Source organism: Arvicanthis niloticus, chromosome 2, assembly GCF_011762505.2.
Source record: "Arvicanthis niloticus isolate mArvNil1 chromosome 2, mArvNil1.pat.X, whole genome shotgun sequence".
Lineage (NCBI taxonomy): Eukaryota > Metazoa > Chordata > Mammalia > Rodentia > Muridae > Arvicanthis > Arvicanthis niloticus.
This window is the reverse complement of record NC_047659.1, coordinates 103,914,171-103,934,798: the sequence shown is the minus strand read 5'-3', so window position 1 is coordinate 103,934,798 and position 20,628 is coordinate 103,914,171.

The window sequence follows — 20,628 nt, the reverse complement described above, 5'->3', positions numbered from 1 at the left end:
GTTCCTACATTTCTTTTGCTTCTTCGCCTATTTTTGCTATCATTTTCAATCGCATCGTTATTTTGTCCTATTGTACTTTCTTTCCTTCTTGCTCCAACTTTTCCTTTTTATCTCAATATCTGGACTGATGATCTCTAGCTTCTTGAATGGCTGTTTAGCTGCCTTGCTCCAGCTCCTGGAGCAAGGTGTGTAAGCACCTGGGCCTCTTACCATCCTACAAAGGCTGTCACTGTATCAATTGCTCTTCTGTTCTGACTGGCTGCCAAAAAGTCATTATAAAGTAATTTCTCTCCTATGGCAAATCGGGTACTTTGTTTTCTTCCTCCCTGGTATCTTTTGCTTGTTAATAACTTGATACTTTGAAAATGCAAATACAACTGTCTCATAATTATTTACTGATTATTTAAAAGTATCTCTCATATCTTAGAATTATATAAATCTTCCCAAGAAATACTTAATATATTCAATATAAAACTACTCCAGAATATGCTCCAGAATATGTCTACCATGGTAAAATTTTTCAAAACAAAATTTAAAAGCACAAAGTAAAGATATAAATGACTAACTCTGTTTTTGTGCTACTTTTAAAAGTTATTTACGTATATCTGTTGTTTAAAAGTTTTTTTACGTATATCTGTTGTTTAAAAGTTATTTACGTATATCTGTTGTTTATGAGTCATTTTTAATGTAAGAAATACAAGCAACCACTTAAAAATTATCCTAACCATGCTGACTTTTGTGAATGATTTGAAAACATTCTAGTGCCAGAGTACGCAAACTTGCAATCTTTTCTCTGGTAAGATTGTGTTCTTTGTTATACCATTATAATAGAATTGCAAAAGTAGCAGCTACAACAATTTACTAGATCTCTTTTAAACACATGAATGCCACTTCTTGGAAATAAAATCCTTCTCGATATTCAAACATTGTACCTTTAGTTAGCCTCTAAACAAAAACAAAAGCAAACAAACAAAATATCAAACCCATAAACTCTAAGGTACTTCCAGAAAAATCACAGAGTATCTAAACACTCATGGGATTTAATAGCCCATAAGTGAACTTTCTCAAAGCCAGAGATTCACATTCTTTGCTGATAGCCAGTATTGTGGCGTGGGGGGGGAGAGGAAAATTTTATATATATATTGCTTAAAACTTATTTTTATTACTATTATTTTAAAGTAATAAGATGAACTTCCAAAAAAACAACTGAGAAGTAAGGAGAGGCATTAGGAATATGTACCCAATCACTTCATTTGTTTCCCAAAGGTCCTAATCCTGATCCCCATCAGCTGTAAGGTAATGCTATTGATGTAATGGTCCCTGGGGCATACAGGCTTGGTGAGAACCAATTGAACAAAACTTCCAGCAGGCATTTCATTATTTTATCTTTTCTAAACATTTGGACGGCTTATCTTGGTAGTCAACTTGACAAACCTTGAAAGAATGGACCTCAGTTGTGGAATTGCTTCTATCATATTAGCCTATGGGCATATCTGTGGAGCACTTTTTTGATTAATAAATTGATAAGGAAGGGCTTGGTCCACTATGGTCAGTGCCACCCCGGGCAAGTGGTCCTGGGTTGTAGAAGAAAGATAGTTGCAATAACTAGAGGAGAAAGCCAATAAGCAACATTCTTTCAGGGATTCTGCTTCATGCTCCTGCCTTCAATTCATATCTTGGCTTCCATCAATGATGAATTATACGGTAAAATAAACCTTTTAGTTACAGTGTTTATCATAGTGACAAAAAACAAATTAGGACATCACTAAGAGATACATCCAAATAAAAAGCAAAAAAAAAAAAAAAAAAAACCCATAAAATTTTCAATGCTAAAATTTTAAGTTCACCTCATAAAAAAATCCAATGTTAAGTAACATATATAAAACCAAGTGCTCAGAAAACATGGTTCCCAACTTTAAATACAGGACATTCTGAACCAATACAAGAAACAACATGTTTTGTTAAGAAAGCCAAAGTAAGTTCAGTTTATTCTCTTTACTAGTTTCTATCTCACCCTTTCAATGTAATAAAAACAACTCAGAACTAGAAACACTGGCTCATTGAAGTTAGTTTACACAATTAGTTCCAGGAATGCAGAATACAAACACACTGGACACTGGTTGACAACAGCTGCGTCATCCAGTTAAGACTCTTCATCCCTCCTCTCTAAGGAGGGATGTGCATGCATGTGCATGGAAAAAGGCAGCCTCCATTTCACAGATATACTAGGGTTTTTATGTACTTCTCAACATACCTAAAAATAGATTAGTTTCATCACAGTCACCCTAATTCTGTTCTACTGTCAACATAACATCTGGAGAATATGCACATTCACAAAACTAAAAAAGTTTGCATTTAGACATCAAATGACCTCACTTCCCTTGGGTGTGCAGACCTCCTGCCACTATATGTACCACTGAAATGGTGATAGTGCTGCCGAGCTGAGTCATAAAAAAGCCTCATAATATTGGACATTCTCCTCCATCTACTATATTAAATCTTCATGGAGGCAAGTGATACATTCTAGAATGTTTCACTACCAGATAAATTCTCCATATTGAAATCCTTGTTTTTATCATTAAAAACTCTTTGTTTAGGGTTTTCCTTTTGTAACCGTTTCACAAAGCATCCTGGGGTTGGCTGGACATGTCTCTGTAGCCCAGGTTGGCCTCAGACTCATAATTCCGCTGCCTCAGCCTTGTGAGTGGTAACATTTTAGCTTTGAGCCAGAAGCCTGCCTGGAGGCAATGATGAAAATGTAGTCCATTCCAAAGCAAATATGTCTCCAAGATCCATTGTTTCCAAAGTCTGCCATTCTTCAAACTGTACAAGCTTCCCATTTCTCTTACCAGTGCATGCTGACTGATGTTCATTAGAATCATGAGCTCATGGTCACATATGTAACAAATAACTCTGGTGGATAGGCTAATGCATAGGGCAGAAGATTATCACTCAGTGTTTTGCAGTATTTCATCCAGGAACAACACATGAGTATGACTGGGTCAATCACAACACAAGTAGAGAGTTTTTTTATGTTAATCAAAGGCTTTATAAGTTTGGTAATGCTCAATAACAAGATGCCCATATAAACAGGAGTATTACCCAATACCCAACCTAGATATATCAACTATCTTTAACTGGAGACACGCAAACATTCACCTCCATGTTCCCTCACCTATCTTTCTCTCTCTCTCTTGTCACCTAGCTCCGCCTCTCCTTCTCCTCCTCCTCTCCTTACACCTTTTCCTCTCCTTACTCCACCCACCTTAGCTCCTCTTACATGTCACCCTTCCTGTTAAAATAAAACGTTTCTCTCAAAATACGATTAGAGCATAACTATACCAATTTGTGTCAGTAAAGTACAAGACAAACCTAATACCAAGTCCATCATTTTGTTGACTAACCAGAACCTCTGTCATCTCTCCTAACTAAAAGACAGTTCTGAACCTGGCTTTTTTCTTGGCTTTAAAATGAATGTCACCTGAAAACCATCCTCTCAAATCTTTTCTCTCAAAGTAAATAGCCGGGATTGGCTATGAGACTATAAGTCTTCAACCCTGTCAGAAATCCAGAATGACTGAGTTAACTGAAATTATGGGAAGCACAAAGTATAGCTTCTAAAACTTAGCTATTTTATAGAGACTGCTAAACACCTGGACAGTCCCTATATTACAAAATGTTGGAGCATCTGATCTTCAGCCTTCTGGCCCAGGATCATCTGACAGACCTAGTGATGCAGAATTATTAAGGGCTGATTACTCTGTCTTGGCAGATATAATCAGTCGACTATTCTGCAAGTGTGTCCTTTTCTGGACAGCAATTTGTCTGTAGATGAAAAGAGCCACTTGCCTAGCGGCTGTCTCACCACAACTGGAGTAACTCCAAAGATGCTCAATTTCTTCTTAGAATCCAAGACAGGAAGCTGTCAGGAGCAGACAGGTCTCTAATCAAAATGAACATTAATACAGAAATGTATCTAACGTCAATTCTGTGGACTTCTGACATTTTGAAAACCAACTATCCATGTAAGGCAATCTAGACTGTTTTCTGTTAACTCCTCTCAGCTATTTCTAAATAAAATATAGAAAACACCCTAACAATAAACTCAGAGCCATGAATTTGCTCTAGGCCCTTAACTCACAGGCTAACCATCTCAAATCAGTTTAAAAAGTTAAGGAAGGACTGGGTCTAAGCCTTTGTATTCCTAAATGTGTTATATACTCTCATAGGCAAGATGCCTATGAGAGTAACAATATTAATCTCACTTTTATATCAATAAGAAACCCCTACCAATGAAAACCTTAAATTTGAAATCAAAGTAAATTTTATGCCATTTAAGAAATTATAACTTCATCTTAATAACCATTATACATATTTCTATTAATAGGTTATGGCTGTGCAATAAATCCTAGCTAATCCTCCCTGTTCCAACAAAGCCACTACTTTTCCCTAGAAAGAAAACCCAATATTAACCACCTCAGTACCCAAGCCCAGGGATCAGGGGTGCTGACTCTTCATTAACTTCTTCAAGCTGATTATGGGCATTGAGATATTAGAAGAGGGGAAGGGTTAAGTGTGAGGAGCCACATTCACCATTAAAAGATGGCGCCGGCTTCTGCTTCCTGGTTCTTCACGGAAGCTTTACTTGAGAATGCGCCTGCGCATGGTGCGAAAACCGAGTATGACAATTGGATGAAATATTTGAGCCAATGAGGGATCTGCACGTCTCCCAAAGCTCTATTTAAGCAGCGGGCTTTCTGAGCTCGGCATCCTTCCTCTTTTCTCCATCTTGAAGAGCTGTTCAATAAATGCTGTCAGAAGAATCCTGAGTGTGGCGTGCTCCTTATTGGCGAGGCTGCGCGCTACAGTTAAGAGTAAATTGATAAGCCTCTGATACTGTGTCTTCACTGCATCCAGCTGGAATTCCAGGACATCAGAGATTCGAGCAGGTCTGCTCAGCTTGCTTGATGAGTAAATACACCAAGGCTGTGTATTCTGCAATATACAGTTTTCAAAACAAATTTTAGTATCAAGATAATTTTTTGTTTGAATTATGGAATCTAGTCTTCTGGTGGCCTGCCTCTGTCATGTCTAATTTATATAATTCTGCAACTTTATATGACAATGTGCTCCCTCCATCCTCCCATTCCTGCCTCCCTGCTCTCGAATTCCCCAACACTAGGGAATCCAAACTTTCAGGGACCAAGGCTGTCCACTTCACTGATGCCTAACTCCTTGCCCCATACCCCATCCTCGAATTACTATGAGGATATGCTCCCACCATCCTCCTATTCCCGCCTCCCTGCTCTGGAAATTCCCCAACACTAGGGGATCTAAACTTCCAGGCACCAAGGCCGTCCACTTCCATTGATGCCAGGCAAGGCCACCCTCAACTACATATACAGGTGGAGCCATGAGTTCCTCCCTTTTGGTTCTCAGGCTGGAGATTTTAGAATGGCTACTCCAGCTTGTTTCTTAGGACCATTTGCTTGAAAAATTGTTTTCCAGCCTTTTACTCCAAGGTAGTGTCTGTCTTTGTCACTGAGGTGGGTTTCCTGTATGCAGCAAAATGGTGGGTCCTATTTACATATCCAGTCTGATAGCCTATGTCTTTTTATTGGGGAATTGAGTCCATTGATATTAAGAGATATTAAGGAAGAGTGATTGTTGCTTCCTGTTATTTTTGTTATTAGAGGTGGAATTATCTTTGTGTGGCTATCTTCTTTTGGATTTGTTGGAAAAGGATTACTTTCTTGCTCTTTCTGGGGTATAATTTCCCTCCTTGTATTGGAGCTTTCCCACTATTATCCTTTGCAATACTGGGTTTGTAGAAAGATATGTGTAAATTTGGTTTTGTTGTGGAATATCTTGGTTTCTCCATCTATGGTAATTGAGAGTTTAGCTGGGTATAGTAGCCTGGGCTGGCATTTGTGTTCTCTTAGGGTCTGTATGACATCTGTCCAGGATCTTCTAGCTTTATAGTATCTGGTGAGAAGTCTGGTGTAATTCTGATAGGTCTGCCTTTATATGTTACTTGGCCTTTTTCCCTCACTGCATTTAATATTTTTTCTTTGTTTTGTGCACTTGGTGTTTTGAGTATTATGTGATAGGAAGTATTTCTTTTATGGTCTAGTCTATTTGGTGTTCTATTGGCATCTTGTATGTTTATGGGCATCTTGTTCTTAGACTAGGGAAGTTTTCTTCTATAATTTTGTTGAAGATATTTATTGGCCCTTTAAGTTGGGAATCTTCACTCTCATCTATTCCTATTATCCTTAGGTTTGGTCTTCTCATTGTGTCCTGGATTTCCTGTATGTTTTGTGTTAAGAACTTTTTGCATTTTGCATTTTCTTTGACATTTGTGTCAATATTTTCTATGGTATCTTCTGCACCTGAGATTCTCTCTTCTATCTTTTGTATTTTGTTGGTGATGCTTGTGTCTATGACTCCTGATTTCTTTCCTAGGTTTTCTATCTTGAGAGTAGTCTCCTTTTGTGATTTCTTTATTGTTTCTACTTCCATTTTTATATCCTGAATGGTTTTGTTCAATTCCTTCACCTGTTTGCTTGTGTTCTCCTATAATTCTTTAAGGGATTTTTGTGTTTCCTCTTTAAGGGCTTCTACCTTTTTACCTGTGTTCTCCTCAAATTCTTTGAGAGTGTTATTTATGTCCTTAAGGTCCTCTATCATCATCATTAGAAGTGATTTTAAATCTGAATCTTGCTTTCCTAGTGATATGGAAAATTCAGGACTTTCTTATGTCGGAGAACTAGGTTCTAATGATGCCAAGTATCCTGGGTTGCTGATGCTTATGTTCTTGTGCTTGCCTTTTGCCATCTGGATCTCCTTAGTGTTACTTGCCCTGTCTCTGACTGAAGCTTGTCTTTCCTATTATCTTAGTTGTATCAGAACTGTGTGGGGTGGGCGTTACTACTGAGGTTAGAGCTGGGGCCCAAGATCTGCTCAGTGCTCAGGCACAGACAGGAAGGAACCAGTGATCTGGGCCAGGAGTGACTTCCTGGGTCCTAGTGGGTCCCAGTTACTCTCTGTTTGGGGCAGGTATTGCTGTCACCTTACCTAAGATACTGCCTGGGTTAGAGCTCCTGGGAGGCCTGCTTCCTCTGGGTTCTGTGAGATTGGGGGCAGAGCTGCTGCCCAGGATCTGCTCAGTGCTGAAACCCAGACCAGAAGGCATAAGTAGAGAGATTAAAGGGCTAAGATGAGATTTGTCTAGCAAGAGAGGTCAATGCTTTATTTATATGAATAGGAACAAAGTCAAGTACAAGAGCTCTTCATAACCACGGTGCAAGCAATGCAACCCACCGAATGGAGTTTGCAAACCAAGGCGTCAGAATCTTGCACACCACAATGTCTCTTCTGCAGCAACTTGGCCACGAACTCTACAAGATGATGTCTTTTGGATGTCTGATAGCTGTTTCTGAATCTTCAAATTTCCATATAGTTGTTCTTGGGAATCCATTATGACATATTGAGCCCAAGCATACAACTTTGTTGGCTAGAGCAGCTGCAGGCAACTCCTGCACTTAAAAACTCGGGTAAATAAAACTCAGACACATCATCTCAGCACCAGGCCTTCCCTTGTTTCCCTCCTATGCATGAATTCATGTGGGCTATCTACAAGACCTCTTGCAAATCAGGGTGTTATTATAAATGCTGGGCTTGTTTCCTTGTGGGAAATCCCAGGCATCAGAAATACCACCCCCAAACTGAATGCTTCCTTATCACAAGTCACCAAGTGTACCTATCCTTGGGACAGACAAATTGTGGAAAGGACTGCCTAGAGTACTGGGAAGAGAAGAGAAAGGCAACAACAGCATCAGATAGTAGAAAACTGGGATACAGCACAACACTTGGCTTCTCTTTGTTTTGCTTTAATTTGTGTACATGATCCTTATGGCCATTGGCCAAGGGCCTTTTTATTTTTTTAAAACACTTTTTGATGCTTAGCCATCATTGAAGATGGCCTTTGTGTTCTACTTCCAGTTATGCCTCTGGTATGGGCATTTACCACCAACTAACAATGTCTCTCAAAGCCAGTTCCTAGCCTGAGCCTCTGATGGTCCAGTCAGGTGAGTCATGCATTTGCACTCAGGGAAGGACAAGAACTGAAGGGTAAGCCATGGGTCACCCAACCATGCTTCACACCTGTTGCCATGGTTTATAAGCTCAGCTCTTAAAGAGCCTGTTGCAATCTTTAAAGACTCCAGATGCTTCAGTTTATGAGTGGAGACGAGTTCCCTAATAAAATATAATTAGAAAAAAAAACTCTCAGGAGAAGGACTTGCAAAGAAAGATTGCTCAAGTCCAAAGTTCCTAATCTCTTCAGGTCATGTAACATTTGAAATTTTATAGTAAGCACTGGAAAGTCTTTTGCCAAAACTACACTTCAGTTGCTGTGCAGAAATTTATTTCTTTCTTTTTTTTTTTTTTTTTTTTTTTTTTTTTAAGCCTTGAACCTGCTCAAGTCTTCAGTCTCCACATCGAAAACCGCTGATATACTGCAGGAAAAGGTTGAAAATGGGTGAGTAATTTGTAGTGCAAAACGTGGCCTAAGACACAGGTGCACAGGTGCTCCACTTCATAGTCCACTACCGCCACACTAATCCCGGAAGAATGAAACAGTAAACAGTGATGGGTTTTTTTGGAGTAAGTTCGACTTTTGTCAAACCATGAGCAGAAACTGTAGAGAAAAGAAAAAAGCCTTCGCTATTGATAAAAGACAATTTTCAATTCAGGTTTTAAAACTTTTTATTTTTCTTTTCTGGGCCAGCTCAAATATGAAATTCTGAGAATAGCATTGTGTCCTTATTTTAATCTGTGGGTTGTCCAGAATTCTGGAGCCATTATTTCTTCTAAAGTTGATATTTCAGGCAGATAGGAGGGACTAATTATGTTTATTTTGTCTTTTCAGGTAGTGAAACCACCATGCAGCCTGTGAATATTTAAGCATCATATATTTTTCTATTTCCAACAACGTCTTGGAAATGCTTGCTCCAAGGATTGTTGAAAATGTGTGTAACTAATGTTCTACCATGTAAGAGCAACCTAAGGTCTGCAGCATGGAATGCTTATGTGCGGTCTATGAGCTGCCTGGCCTTAGGCAATGTCCCTCTTTCCTGGATCTTGAATAAATCAGATGTGTTCACGGAACCTAGCAAGGACATTATATAGCCTATGTGTGAGGTGGTTTCACCTTATCCTACATGGGTGACTCTAGACAAATCTGTTAACCTCTCTGAACCTTGTTCTCTTAGATGAGTTAGAGATGTGGGCAAAATGGCCAACGATGCTGCTAAATAGGAGAGGATATAAGGGAGATGCCTGAGACACAGTAAGGTTGGTCCAGGTTAGCTCATGATGTATTAACATCTCAGAGAGAAGGAAACACAATGATAGGACAACCAACACTGGAAGCTGACACTGTAAAACAAGTTGCTGGGGCTCCCACCAAAAATAAACACCAGGGAATAGAGAGGGTAGCCCCGTTGGTAAAGTGCATTTTGCTTAGGCATGAAGGCCTGAGTCTGATCCCTTCCATCCATATAAAAGTGCTGGCCACAGTAGCACACACTTGTAATCCCAGTGCTGGGGAAAGAGACAGAAGGCTCGCTGGAGCTTGCTGGCCAGCCAGTTGAGCTAAAGCTACAAGCTCCAGGTTCATTGAGAACACCTGCCTCAACAAATCATGTGGAAGCAACTGAGTAATTCACATTGGTCTCTGACCTCCAGAAGTATGCACAGACTGACACCTACTTGCACACACAGCTGAGCCCACACAGAAATGAACACACACACACACACACACACACACACACACCACACAGGGGTCGGAGGAGGAGAGAGAAAACAAGTACGTGGTTCTATAACCTAAGTTTTTGAACAAACCACATAGAAGAGTTTCTGCTAGACTCTAATTAAATGCAGTATCAAACGTCCTTCTTCAGAGGATTCCATTGTAAGATGCAGCAGGGCTGTTATCAGGCAACAGGCCCTACTGTGCAGCATCCCCCACAGTATCTCATTTCCACCTGGCTATAAGCTAGCAACCATTAATCAACTTCTCTTCCTCCCTCCACCCTGTACTGGTTTCTGCTGTCCCCTGGCAACTACCATGCGACTCACTGTGTCAACTTCTATGTGACTGACTTCATATTCCACACACATGGAGGATCATGTGGTTCTTGTCTTTTCTTGTTTGGCTTATTCCGTGTAACATACTGACTCCAGTTTCACCTGTTGTCACAAATTGTATAATTTAATTCTTTTTATGGCTCAATAGTATCCCCTTGTGGTGTGAGTGTGATTGTGTGTGTGTGTGTGTGTGTGTGTGTGTGTGTGTGTGTGTGATACTTTTTAATCCATTAATTTGTTGACAAACAGTTGAATTTTTCCATTTGATGGAGATTGTAGACCTGGTGAAACACACATAGGCATGGAAATGTCTCTTCAGCATACTACTTTCTTTCCCTTTGGGTGTGTACCCAGGGGTGGGGCTGGAGGTCATGTGCTATGTTTAATTTTTTAAGGAAACACCAAAGTGTTTCTGATCTGCCTTCCCAGCAATTGTGTGCACGTTCCCTTTGCTCCACACTCTTGCAAGCCCTTTCCTTTGGTTGTTTTTGTTTGGTTGGGTTGGCGTTTTTGTTGTTGTTGTTTTTTTTTTATTTTTGTTTTGTTTTTTGTTATAATAGTTATTCTTCCTAGAGCGAGATGGTGTCTCCACTAGGTTTGGGCCAGTGTGGCCCTAGTGATTGGTACTGCTGAGCATGCTCCATGAACATTTGGCCATTCCAGAGGACTTTGCTTGAGGAAGCATCTATTTAACTCTAGTGCCCATTTTAAAAATGAGGTCATTTTTGCTTATGATTGTATTTTTTAGCTCCCTTAGTCCCTTAACAGAGTTTCCGTCTGCAAACATTCTCCCCAGTATGTATATGCTGTCTCTTCTTCACTCTACAGACTGTTTCATTGGCTGTGCTTCTAGTCTAATGTCAACCACTTACCCATGGTGGTGTTTGTTTTCTGTGCTCTTAGGGCTCTTATCCCAAATGTCCTTGCCTGTTGCAAAATATTGAATGCATTTCCCCACCTTCTCCCAGGAGTTTCATAGATTCCGGGCTTCATCAGGACTTTAATCCATTTCAGTAGAGTTTTGTAACTAATAAGGATTTTCTATATAATTTCATCCCTCTGCATGGGCCAAGCCAAGGCTGGAAGGACTATCTGAGGGCTCACCAGGGGCCATTGGTGTCAGTCTTCTGATGAGAGATTGGCTTGATTTTTATAACATGACACAGCTCTGTGACACTCCTTCTCCACCTATAATTTGAAAACATATAGTATGATCCCCTCTATGTACCCTTTGTTTACAGTTGTGCCACTGGAAGCCAGAGGTGGGTGAACTAAAATGCTTGTGCCCTGGTGACCCCCAGAGACAGCTGGAGGCCAGTCTACTGATGACTGCTTGGTGGTGCTCTGAAGGAATTCCAGATGGGATGCAAACACTCCAGCTCTCTGCAGATTAGATCCCCAAATCCACTCCAGAAATAAACAGATGGCATCTTGCCTCCTACCTTGAGGTTGAGGCCCACATTGCTTCAAGAAAACTGTTTACAGATGCGATTCTTTTCCTGACAAGAGCCCCAGCCTGTTCCCTAACCAAGCTGTTTGAGTTCACATACAGGGCAAGGCCCTGGAGGGGAAGCTTCACTGGGTCCCTGTGACCACAGCAATGAAACTATTTTCCCTGGACTGCCACCCTGAAGTCCCCACCCTGTCTACTACCCTGAAGCTTCCCAGTTGCTTCCAGAGCTGGAAGAAAGCACACATGTAGATCACCAAGCAACAGAGTGAACAACCCTGGTAACCAGGTCTCTTCGCTTGTCATCAACCTGTCTTCTTACCTCATAAAATGTGGTGATGCTCACACTCTAGAGAAAAGAAGTTTCTGGTTAAACTGTTAATCTTTAGACCTTTGTTTCAATTCTGCAAATCCCACAGTCCTCTCTAGAGACCCTTTCTCCACTCTCTACCTCTTGAGGAAGCCTGTCTATCTGCACAGAACTAACCCCTTATTCGCAGGAAATCATCAACATTTGAACAGCTTTGATGTGCAGAATCATTTTCCTATAGCCATCTGTTCATGCTTATCTCCAAGGATAAGCTGGAAGGAAGGAACTTAAGTGTCCACTCTTCTCTACTTTTGACAGTCTCGTACATGTATACAATGTACTCTGGTTCTATTTATATCCGTTACCCCCTGGTACTACCTTCCTTTCCTTTTGGACCCCTTTTTTTCTTCCTTCCTAGTCCACCAATACCTGTCATATCTGGGTGGTGGTGTTTTGGAACACACTTCCACATACCCCAGCTTTTAAATTCTTTTCACCTTCTCTTCTGCAGTGTTCCCTGGGCCTTTGGAGGAAAGGAGCTGTTGACACAGACGTTCTGTTTGAGGTTAAGAGCTCCTCAGTCTCTTATTCTCCTTACCCTGACCAAACATGAGTCCCTGTATTCATCATCACCCTCTGTCCAAAGGATCTCTGCTCGGACTAGGAGCAGCACTAGTCTCTGGGTATCAGCATAGAGATTCAGAGGGCAGTTGGACAACGTGTGTGTTTAGGGAAACAATGGCCATGTGTTCTCGCTAGTCATTACTTTCTATTGTGTATCACACCATCCACATTTCCCACGTTTCTTTGACAAGCTTGAATTAGTTCAAGATCATATTTTTAAAGCAGTACTTGTCACTTCAAGACACATCCATCCCTGCTCCCTGCTCTTTGCTCTTCACACTTGTCCTCGTTGTTTTTCTCAAAGATGTCAGGAAAGTTGCCAGTGAGCCAACCCAGTCACTGCCCCAGATGGACTGACTGACATTTTTCTGTTCTCTCCTGCATGGCAACTAGATTTCCCAGCTCCCTTGCTTGCACTCAGTCCTTGGCCTTTCTGCTGTTGTTCCCTGAATGTCACTTTCGGCCAGGCACTCAAGCAAGGATAAAGAACTTACAGCAAACAGAATGCTGCTTTGGTCTCTGCCTTTATTATGATGTTGGCATTTTCCACGGTTCTCTCTACCTCTGACATCTTGAGATCTTTTCCCTGCCACCCTCCCCTCATTTACTGCACTGCTTTCTTCCTCTTCCTTTATCTTCATGCTGATGGCTTACAAAGCCCTGCTTCTCTCCACTGTAGCTCTTCCCACTCACTCCAAACCCCACATGTTCTGAAGGAAATCCAGTTGTTATCATCTACTGCTGTCCGTTGTTGTTCGGTTTCTATCATCCCCTGTAAGTGAGCACTATGTAAATGCTACATGTCATGTGCCTTAGAGTCACCTTTTAATCTTATGTCTCTGATGGATCCCTTCAAAAGAGCAGAGATAGAGAAAAGACTACAAAGAACTTAACTAGAAGGGGGAAAAAATGCAAGGCTCTTTCTGAGCTCCTGTTATGGGAAGCAGGGGTGCAGTTCAACATAGCACTTTCTGAGGAGCCACAAGACATCAGCCTCCAAATTTTCCCATGGGATCAGCAGCTATGGCCTCTTCACAGATTGTCATCTCCTGGTTGTTTAGGGTTTCTGGGAGTGGAAACTGAGTCACCATAATTATGGGAATCATAGGTACAGCAAAGAATTATAAAAGATTTTCACATGCATGCTACCTTCCTTTGGTTCCCATATTTAGATTTTTTAGTTGCTAATTACTCAGCTCCTTAAAGACTGCTTAAATTTGTCTGTTAGTGAGGTATGGAGGCACTTGCTTATAATCCTAGTTCTGTGAAGGAAAATATCAATTAGGAGGCCAGACTAGACTATATAGCACATTCAAGACCAGCCTAGAATACATAAGAATCTGTCCTAAATAAAAGAAAATAATGATAATAAATTAGTGAATTAGTCTCTTTTGATTGCTTTTTTGAGACAAAGTCAGACTCTTTACCCTGTCCCCGAGGCAGGCCAGGAAACTCACAGTCCTCCTGCGGGGTCTCTGTAGCACTAGGATTACAGGTGTGTGACACTAGGCTTACAGGTATGTAGCACCAAGATTACAAGTATGTAGAACTAAGATTACAGGTGTGTCACCAGGATTACAGGTGTGTAGCACCAGGATTACAGGTGTGTGGCACTAGGATTACAGGTATGTAGCTCTAAGATTACAGGTGTGTAGCACTAGTATTACAGGTGTGTAGCACCACTCCCACCTTGTACCACTTCTTAATTCATGCACTGTTCTGAAAAGCTGCAGCAACTACCTGAAGACTGTCAAGTGCGCCAGCCTATGAAAGACCCTGTTCAAATGGACTTGGGGGATTAGATTAGAAGCTGCCCATAATTGCTTATACACCTAGTGCCTATGCAAACAAAATCTAATGCCCTTACACTATCTCAATATTTTCAGGCATTCCTTTATTGTTTTCTGGTCATGTGTCATCTCCCTTGCTCAGACATTGTACTCTTCTCCTTTATCACTGTAAAGTCCTGCTTGTCATTCATAAGTACTCGCTGGGACCCTTATCTCACCTGTGTCTAGGAACTTCCAGCTCTCTTCTGTCCAACATCTTCTGATGCTCACTGACTGTTCCCAGGATCTATGTCTCCATGTTTAGAGGAACGTTCCTTCAAGAAATTTCAACCTCTTTGACCTTTGTATCCTGTCTTAGTCACTGTTCTATGGCTGTGAAGAAATGCCATGACCAAGGAACTCTTATACAAGAAAGCATTTCCATGGAGCCCATTATCATCATGGCAGAGAGCAGCAGGCACGAATGGAACTAAGGAGGCAGCTGAGCTCTGCATCCTGATTCACAAGCAGAGAGAGAACCTGGGCCTGGTGGGGGCTTTTGAAATCTCAAGACCCATCTCCGGTGTCACACTTCCTCCAACAACACCACACCTCCTAATCCTTCTAATCCTTGCATTCAAATATATGAACCTATTGGGGGTTATATATTTTTATGTCTTTTCATATTCAATTTCTAATTTGGGTGTTATGTTAGTCAAGACTCTATGGAGGAACAGAATTGATATGATGATTATCTATTGTATCACTATGGGGGGGATATTATAAGATTGGTTTACATAATATGGGTTGAGTAGTCCACCAGTGGACTCCTACATGATAGAGAGGCTAAGAACCCAGTTCCTGCTCAGTTCACAATACTGAGTGTCTCAAATGCCCCAATATGTCACTGAAGGCCTGGAGGATTCTGGTAGAAAATCTCATTGGAAAGCTAAAGAAGCTGGATTCTAATGTCAATAAGGACTTGTAGTAGCAGTAGCATAAACAGAGTAGACTGTCACACCAGCAAGGAGCAAAGGCTGGCTTTCCCTCAGGTCTCTTGATCTGGGCTGCTGCTGGAACATTCTGCCTACACTCTCAGGGAGGTTCTTCCTCCTCCTTAATCAGAAAGCAGGTCTTTTAGTTGATCCCAGATCCATTCAAGTTGTCAATATTTTAACCATCACGGTTGGATGCCCAGATAGTCACATTCCAAAGCAGCATGTGGTTTGTAACAGGGATGCTGGTGACTAAGCAAGGAAGACTGTGATGTGTTAGTGTCATGTCTGTGGGCTTTCATCTCAGGAGGCTGTGTTTCCAGCTCAAGTCTGTTCCTCGGCTAAAACAAGTAAAAGACTTGCAGCAAGTCAGGTAGATCTCTGCACCTCAGTCATTTCAGTGGCAAGTAGAATTATCAATCACAATACCAGCCACTTTAAGATTTATAAAAATTAAAGGTGAGATGACATCTCTGAAGTTGTGCTGCCCATTCTGAAATGCTCTTCTATTTACTCATTCCCCTTTCTTTTACATCCCCTACTCACCCCCACCCACCCACCCCACCCCACACAAGTGGTCTGGTCTGGTCTGGCTGGCTTTCAGGGTCTCTGTGGTTCAATCTCTTGAGAGATAAGATGGTTCTAACTTATCTGATTATGTACCATTACCCCTCTCTTCCTTTATGTAAAATGCCCACATCTCTCCCAACCTTTCCTTTAGGCCTCTGCCCATGCCTTCTTCCAGGTAGGTCCCCTCCTCTAATTCTACCCAACAACCTGCTACTACTTACTAGTTTCCTCATGATTTCTTCTTTTCTTTCTTCGCATCCCCACAATAGCCAACATCCGCACACACAGTGCTATCAGCATCCCTTTACTCCCTGAAGTCATTGGTACTTAATGAGTGGCTGCTTGTAATCAAATGGCACTTCCTTTTCACAGTAGGGTTATTGAAGACAGCACTCACCTTGCAGTGGAGGTCTGTAGACAGTCTAGTGCCCTGAACACCAGTCTAATATAAAAAGAGGTTACCCCAACACTGCTAGTGTCTCTCCTTAACACTCAAAAACCTCTGTTGAAAGAAAGTAATGTGTATTTAAAAAAGAAAAAAAAGCAACTACCACAGGACCCTTAACTATCTAACCCCAGACAGACAAGCTCTAACACACACACACACACACACACACACACACAATGAAGAACAATATGAAAAAAAACAACACATAAGATAGCAGACCATTTCAGGATTGTCTTCCATTCTTTGAAGGGTCCTTCCAGACTTGGGAAAACTCTTGTTAGGATCTAGCTAATAGGCTTTGTCATAGAAATATAGCCTTATATAACAAGGTAGCCTCCAACTATTTGAGACTACACCCTCTGTGTTTAGTGAGAAGGTTTCTAACAGAAGACCACACTGACAGAAGTGTCTCAGAAGGTTATGGTTGTAAAATAAGGAACAACAGAACACACTGGGACCTCCAAGGTCAAGTAAGAATTTTCAACAACAGATTGGAATCCAAATTCTCTCACTTTGAAAAAGCTCACACCCTTTGTATTTGGGTGTCTGGCTGGACATTTTCATCCTGAAACAAGACTTTTACCTGGCACAGGAAGTGGATCAGGTGAAGGAGGACCAGGTAGATGTACTGGTAATCATAGAACCAGCTCATAGAATGAACTTGATAATAACCGCTGGCATGTATGAAAAGTATGTTGGATTCCAGGTACTACACAGATGAGTCCAAGACATGTACACAGTCTATATTATTCACAAAACACCTCCAGTGCTCCATTTTAACAACATTTGTACAAGGACGGTACCTTTGGGAAATGCAGTTCTAACTCAGATAACCTGGTGCAAGGCAAACACAATTCCAACTTGATTTCATTTCCAGTGACCACCTGCTGCCTGATAAGTTAGCTTCACTTGGCTGTCTTCTCTTCTCCATGAGAGGCAGAAGAGAAAGAATAAAAAGTTGGAATGAAGTACAATGAGAAGAAGGAAGGAGGGAATCTCAGTGGATACTACAGAGTCAGAAACAAGAAGAGAGAAATGCCTCTTGACTCCAACAACATGGAGAAAGCACAGGATAACCACAGGTAATAATCGAGTGTCTAGGTTTGGAGCAAGAATCAGTATACAGGACGTCTTATCTAAGACATTGCTTTGATGCTACTAGACTGCAGCCTCTGATCTTTGGTGGCTTGCTGTTTACTAATGAGACACTAAGGATGCAGGGGTTCTAATCACCTACTACAGTGTATCACAATGGCAGTAAAAAGCAATGTTATGGTTGTCACTTCAACCTAGACTTAAGAAAAACTTTCAAATGCATTAAACTGAAAAAATAAACAACTTTTTTAATGCTTTGTGTACCTGATCCCTAAGATCACTTCTTTCATTATGGATCTCAAATTTTAAGGCTGTCTATATTCTCTGGAAATATAAATCAGTTCCACAAGAAGCCTAAAATACAGCAAGGAAAGACTGGAAACATCTATGACTACATTCAGAGTGTGCATACTAACTGTTTGGTCCTAATCAGCCTGGGTCCAATTACTCCAAGGGTAAGGGTCATAACATATTCATATATCTCCCTGACACAGTAACTCTACTGGCAGTAAGTTACAACCATGGGTCTTTTACTTTATGACCTCAATTCAGAAACAGGGAAATAAAGAACGTTATTGTTTTATTTATCAAGTCTTAGGTATGGCAAGAAAATATAATCAAATAAATGAGAAAGAAAACAAACTCAGTTTCTTTTTTTCAAATGAAATAACAGTGCTTTGATTTGAATGAGAAATGGTGCCCCAATCCAGATACCTGAACACTTAGTCCCCAGTTGGTGGCACTGTTTGGGTGGTTTGGGTACTATAGCCTTGCTGGAGGAAGTGTGTCACTAAGGGTAGTTGTGGTGGCTTGAATAAGAATGGCCCCCATAGGCCCATAGATTTTAAGGCTTGGTCATCAAGGAGCAGCACTATTTGAAAGAATTTAGAGGTGTGGCCATGTTGGAAAAAATGTATGGATGGGGAGGTGGGTATTAGGGAGAGCTTTGAGGTTTCTAAAAGCCCATTCCAAGCTCAGAGTCTCTCTGAGGCTCTGTCATGGATCAGGATACAAAGCTCTCATCTCTTTCTCCAGCACCTTGTCTGCATGCATGCTACCATGCTCCCTACCAAGTTGACAATAGACTGAACTTCTGAAACTATAAGCTAGCCCCAATTAAATGTTCTCTTTATAAGAATTGCCATGGTCATGGTGTTTTTTTACACAGCCATGGAACACTGACTAAGACAGTGGGCTTTAAGATCAAAAGCCTTGTACCATGCTTGCTTGTTCTGCTTGCTCCATGCTTTGTGTTTACAGTTCCAGAGGTGAACTTTCAGCTTCCTCCTCCTGCTGCTACTGCTGCTGCTGATGATGATGATGATGATGATGATGATGATGATGACAACGACGACAACGACGATGACAATGATGATGATGGTGGTGGTGGTGGTGGTGATGATGATGATTCTCTCTCCCTTTTCTCATGACACAGCTTGAAGGCCATGTCCAGATGCAGGCCCTGACCATGAACTTTACAGACTCTAACATAGTCAGAAGCAGTTGCATATCTTTTTATAATTCACAAAATCTCAAGAATTCTGTTAGGAGAACCCCAAAGGATCTAAGGAGGCACTGAGCCCTTCTAAGTCTGTTGCTTTGACAGCAAAATAGAAACACTTAATCATAACATTTTTGTGAAGATCTAATGAGAAGGCAAGCCAAGTATCTAGAAGGAAGAGTGATAGCTAGTACAATTCAGTAAATGCCATCTGGGACCAAATATGAATGTTCTGCCAATAGGGCACTACAGATTTTATACCTGGGTTTTGCAAAAATTTTAAGGAGAAATCCTAAGAATTCTAAGGGCATATTGTGACCTAAATTTATATTACATCTTGTAAGTATATCACATATAGCCACAGACATTAAAGAATATCTAAGAATCCTGCTCACTGCTCCAGAAGATACAATTTTATGGACCTATTTAGCTGTCACAAGAGCAGTGAAGTAGTGAGGTTTTGACACCATCTGAACTGGGAGTATCCACAGTGACAACTCAGTGCAAAGCCCATCCCACAGAAACAGGTCTGTTGTCTTCAGGTTCCCATGGCAATTATCTATGATTGGCCTTTTGGATGGCTGGCTTTGTAATGTCAGGATAAGATCATGGAACTCACAGGTAATTTGAATGCACTGATCACCCCCAGGCAATTAAATTCCCAGAGCCTATGAGAAAACTCCATTCCACAGACACTAGTCAGTGAGCTGTGGCTTCAGCAAGGAACTCCCAGCTTTATTTGTTTCTTCAGTTGGTTGATTGCTTGGTTTGTTGGTTTATAGGTGGCTGATTGATTGGTTGGTTGGTTTTGTTAATTGGTTGGTTGGTTGGTTAGTTGATTGTTTAGTTGGTTGCTTGGTTGGTTGCCTGGTTGCTTGGTTAGCTAGTTGGGTTCTTTTGGTTTGGGTTTTTGTTTGTTTGTTTGTTTGTTTTTTCTTTTTCTGCAAATATTTGCTAGAATGCCAACACTACTGGGCAGCCCTCTCTAATTACTTTTATCTCCAGTGAGTCAGGTGATTCTCAGGAAAGGTGCAAAGGCATGACAAAAATCCAAGAGAAGTGACACCAAAGTCAGCCTAGAGAGAAGTTTGGCATTGGTAACCTTGTGCAGGAGAGTGCAAGGGTCTACTACTCTTTCATTGCATGTGAATATTAAGAAAGCCCTAGAAAGAGCATTGGATGAGGTGCACTCTTTCAGAATGCCACCCAGAACTCTTGGCATGTTCACAGTGACAGCTCAGAGAATCTAGCACTACGTGGACTTTACTAAACTCTGACTTGCTTTTTATCACATGGGCTCAAAGAGCAGCTAATTTCTGACATGTATGGTTTGAAAGATTTGTGAAATGAGTTTCAAGTGTGTGTCTGTTGAGGCTGGTTCTCCACATGGAGTTTTGCACAATGAGAGGTTAGTGTGGCTGCACAGGAAGCAAATATCAAGTCTGTCTCTTCTGTAAGCTTTTACTCTCCCTGCATCTTTCTTATGTTTTATTGCTAAAATATGAAAACTGTAAATTTCCAAAATTATCCAAAAACTTACTATTTGTAGACACAAGTGATAAGGATTTCTACAAATTAATTCTGTAATGACCAAAACTGTGGAAGTTTTTGAATTGCCAATAATTTTGTTTTAGAGAGCTGTAACTTCACTCACAAAAACTACAGTAGGAGGGGCATTTGTGAACAAGGAGGGAATTAAGAGGAGGAGGGAGGT